Genomic DNA, 4,980 nt, shown 5'->3' on the forward strand with positions numbered 1-4,980 from the left:
CTTAAAATACAAATATCTCTATTTTTCCACACCTTGTTCTGCAGTTGCAGTAAAGGGCAGAGTCTGCTACCTGTGGGCACTCTGTCCAGTGCAGTCCACTGTGCTGTTCTGCTTCACTGATTTTGTAGTGAATCACATACAGAGTTCAATACGAGACACTTCCTAGCTCTTGCACTTTTCTGATTCACCTACCAAGTCCAATACAAGCAAATCTACTACTTCTTCCATTTTCCTGATTTACTCACTTATAGCGTCCATTACGAGGCTGGGGAAGCACTTCACCATTGTTGAAATCTCCCCAAATTGCTTGGTCAAGACTGAAAATCATGATGCAAGCGCGTGCCCTACCACTTAGTGACACAGTGTGCTGGTAAACCAATATTTTACAGCACCAGACCACTGACTACAGACCCATCAAGTAATTTTCTTCCTTCATATATTCCAAATTGTTTTATTCAGCAATTGACTTTCAAACACTGAAGATGCAAAAACTGCAAAGAAATAGTAAACCATTGTGCAGCAGTAATGTGAAAATAAAATGGTAACTATGGCAACACAGTTCAAAGGTCAGCCAGCTTGCTGTAACTTGATTTAAGTATGTGAAGCTGTCAGCATAAGTACCTACGGACCTCTATTACAAAGCATGAAAGAGGTAATTATGTATCATCAAATTTAAAAGCAGAATTATCGAATATTTGCCGAATTGTCTTAACAATCTTTCTGTAGATCTAATAGAGCTCCTATAATTCAGCATCATCACTCAGAGGTATAATGACACACTGTGTGGAAACTAAATGGTTGCTGTGAGATAGTGGGACGTGCTGTGGGGTAGCAAGGAGTGCAGAGCCATGGCTCACCTTAATGTGTGCCAAATAGAAGAAATAAAGCAGGAATAGTCTGTGAAATTTAGGTGGTCTGAATCCCTCTTATCTTTCTTTGTAGAAAACACACCGATATGGATGTTCGCAATAAGAAGATCATCTACATTGGGTATCATTGAAATGCTTTGGGGTAGATTTTTATCTTTACTGCCCAGGTGTAAAGCATTGCCTGAGCAGATTACAGAGAGGAAAATTGGGCAGGAAGAACTACACACTCGTAGGAGGTAACTTTGACTTTGCGCAATAGTGTAAAATGGGTGATAGCGAATTGGCAGCCCGTTTTACATCTCTCCTGATTTTTTATTTCCACACAATAGATCCAGTGGCACAATTTGAAGTAAAACAGGAAGTTATCCTGGTGTCCGGCGGACATTCCTTCTTCAAGCAACATCACTCAAAAACAGATTAATGAACTCTCCATTCCTCTGATTGGCCTCTTGTGCATCCCTCCACTCCCTTCGCCCCATCAATGGCTGCCGTGCCATCAGCCACCTCGGCCTCAGGCTCTGGAGTTCCCACTCTAAATCCCTAAGTCTCTCTACCTCCTTCTCCTCTTTTAAGACTCTCCTTAAAACCCATCTTTTATATCAAGCTCTTGGTCTTCTTCACACAAGGAGTGATTAACCGATGAAATGGACTTTAAGATAGAGCAGTGGAGGCGTAAACCCTGGTATCAATTAAGAATCAATTGGATGGTATAATGGGTGGACTTTAGGGTCATTCAGGATGGAAGCTCAGATGGGCTGACTGGCCTTCCTCATCCATAATTAACATGTGATCTGGCGATGTGGCATTTCACTGTGTAAAACAGTTGCTGAATTTGCCTACATAATGACAGTGATTGCAATTCAAAAAGTACTTAATTAGGTTGTGAAGCACTTTAGGATGTCTGATAAGGCAGTTTATAAATTCAAGTTTTTCTTTCTAGGGTAAGGGGGTGGTTCTTCCTGCTATATACAAGTCAGCAAAGACTCCTCCAAAATGTGGCTGGAATGAAACTCTGATGAAAATGACAATTTCTGAGAGAAAATCGATCACCAACAACCTCACCAGAAGACTTGAATGGCTTTTCGAAGCAAACTTTAACAAAATACATAAATAAATATCAAATCTGGAAAGCAAACCTTCCAAAATCCCATGGGGAACAATCTGTCAATTTTGCTATTGCCGTATGTATATTTACATTGTGTAGTGCACAGAAATTCTGTGACACCAGCTCATCAAATAGTGATTTTCAGCCTCCTCCAGCTGAGGAAGTGATGAGACCAGGAAACATTGGTGCTTGCTGTGTGCAGAGGTGCAAGGGATTTCCATAGCCCTTTTTAAAATCATGCCTTTTAAAAATCAGCTATTAGGGATTATGAATTACTTTAATAATATACTTTAAGCCTCAATTTTTTACCATTTTATATAGGCAGTGCTGATTAAATTGTCTAGGGAACTGGCTTCAAGGAGTTCTTGGGAGTGACAGCTCAAGTGGGCTGAATTAACCTACGCAGTTTGAATAATACAATTGTTGCAGTATTCTAGGCTAATGGCTGCATCTCTAATGCTGTCTCACCCTGCTGGGCTAAGTGACTCATCCAGCCCAGTTTCCCAGGCGATATCATCAGCATTCACTGTTTCAACAAAATGGAAAGACAGAAACAAATGCAATAATTCTGAGGTCAATGATAAATCCTTCTTGAACAATTTGATTTTTTAAAGAGGAGTACTGATTGTGGCATTCAGGGGCCGAAAATCCGCAGCCCTTCCGACGCACTCCCACGGTAAGTTTGGCGGGAATGCGGTGGAAGGCTGGGAGTCAGGTTGGGACTCAGATACAGCAGGTCCTGGCATGCTCCATTAATTCCATGGGGCCTCATTTGGGGCAGAAGCTCTGTCTGCTCAAACAAGGTCACCCATGTCAGAGAGGGCATGGCAGGGGGGTGGGGGGGCCCTTGTTCCTGGCTTGGCAGAACAGCAGTGGCCGGTACATCTAGTGAAAGGAGATGCGTGAGCTGACGCAGGGGCATAGATGAACCTCACTTGGGGGTTAGGCTTGGGTCGCGGCCTCGGCCCCGAAGACATTTTTTTATTTGCTGATTTCTCTTGGCCCTCTTATAAAGGGTAATGGTGGGTCATAGGAACAGGAGTAGCCCATTTAGCACCTCGAGCCTGTTCCACCATTCAATGAGATCATGGCTGATCTGTGACCTAACCCCATATACCCTCCTTAGCCCCATAATCCCTTAATACCTTTGGTTAACAAAAATCTATCAATCTCAGATTTAAAATTAACAATTGAGCTAGCATCGACTGCCGTTTGTGGAAGAGAGTTCCAAACTTCTACCACCCTTTGCGTGTAGAAGTGTTTCCTAACTTCACTCCTGAAAGTCCTGGCTCTAATTTTTAGGCTATGTCCCCTAGTCCTAGACTCCCCAACCAGCGGAAATAGTTTCTCTCTATCTACCCTATCAGTTCCCCTTAATATCTTGATAACTTCGATCAAATCACCCCTTAACCTTCTAAATTCCAGGGAATGCAACCCTAGTTAGTGCAATCTCTCCTCGTAATTTAACCCTTGGAGTCCAGTGCTGTGCCAGGGTTAAAGGCCCTTGAATTTTCGATCTGCATTCTTTATGTCTGTCCATAACTCCTCTCTCCCTCAATCTAACATCATTTTATTTATTGAAAATATTTGCATTGATTCCATTGCCGGGAATTTCTTCAGGGGTTTTCCCAATCAGCAACTGTAAGTTTGGTGGAAGATCCGCAGAAATCCTGATTAGACGTATGAAATAGGTTTCCACCAAACCTCCATTAAAGTTACGGTGGCCAGTCAGGAAAACCCCTGAGGAAATTCCTGGCCATGTGTTTTTGTGTAATGATGACACTTGTAATACAGATATTAGGCTTCAGATGGCAGCAGCAACAACAACATCTTGCATTTATATAGCGCCTTTAACAGAGAAAAAACACCCCAAGGCGCTTCACAGAGGTATAATCAAAAAAGACAATGAGATTATAGTGTTATAAATCTTAATGAACAATTGGAGTTATTTAGAATTCAACCCTGTGTTTGCTATTTTGTTCTGATTAGGCTACTGTGAACCTCCCTGGAACATTTTCTTACATTAAAGCTGCTATATCAATGAAAGTTTTTGTTGTCGTTCGTTGTCCAGGTTGTCATAGTAGCTGCATAGTAGGTACAGCACAGGAGGAGGCCACTCGGCCCATCGTGCCTGTGCCTGCTCTTTGAAAGAGCTATCGAATTAGTCCCATTCCCCTGCTCTTTCCTCATAACCCTGTAAATGTTTTCCCTTCAAGTATTTATCCAATTTCCTTTTGAAATTTACTATTGAATCTGCTTCCATCACCAGAACTACCTTTTCAATATTTTCATTTAAACATGTAGTGGCAAAAGTTACTTTACTGCTGGACTTCGACTATTCCAAATACTTTTGATAACATTATTATCTTTGAGTTTTTAATCTCCAGATATATTCAATAATGTTTCAGTTATTAGATTTTCACAGGAACAAGTTTAAAAATAACATTTCTTTCTGTCTATTAGCTATAGTGGCTGGGGAGCTTCGTTAACACATTTCTTTCATATCTTTACGTATGATTGCTTTCAATCATTCAGCCTACATACACTAGGGTTGCCATCCATCTTTGCATTGGACAGCCCATTTTTTAGAGCAGACTGCCCAGTGATTTCTAAAATGCAAGCCATACACCGAAAGTTTAGATTTTAAAGTAGCAGTCCACTTTCCCACTTATTTCTGTGTCATGGTGAGGCATTAACCATTCAAATGAGTAAGATGTTCAGTGAGTTTGCAACATCAGCAACGAAAACACCAGAACTCAAGCCAGGATACTTCCCTCTATAAATAGTTCCCTCTCCTTCGGTACTGACCCCCTCCCTTTCAAAGCCACCGTCATCACTCCCCTCCTCGAAAAACCCACCTTTCAACCCCTTTGTTCATGCAAACCACCGTCCCATCTGTAACCTTCCTTTCATTTCCAAAGTCCTTGAATGTGTTGTTACCTCCCAAATCTGTGCCCATCGTTCCTGCAACTCCATGTTTGAATCTCTCCAATCAGGTTTCCGCCC

General features: G+C 41.7%; 1 long non-coding RNA gene across 1 annotated transcript; it reads left to right on the forward strand.

Annotated features, from left to right (window-relative positions):
- Nucleotides 1-599: 599 nt before the first annotated feature.
- On the forward strand, nucleotides 600-4,041 carry LOC137324990 (uncharacterized). The gene is made up of 3 exons (XR_010963765.1): nucleotides 600-652; nucleotides 943-1,105; nucleotides 1,810-4,041. It is a non-coding gene; the product is annotated as an uncharacterized lncRNA (long non-coding RNA).
- Nucleotides 4,042-4,980: the final 939 nt, after the last annotated feature.

The sequence above is a fragment of the Heptranchias perlo genome, chromosome 9 (genome assembly GCF_035084215.1).
Source record: "Heptranchias perlo isolate sHepPer1 chromosome 9, sHepPer1.hap1, whole genome shotgun sequence".
Taxonomy (NCBI): domain Eukaryota; kingdom Metazoa; phylum Chordata; class Chondrichthyes; order Hexanchiformes; family Hexanchidae; genus Heptranchias; species Heptranchias perlo.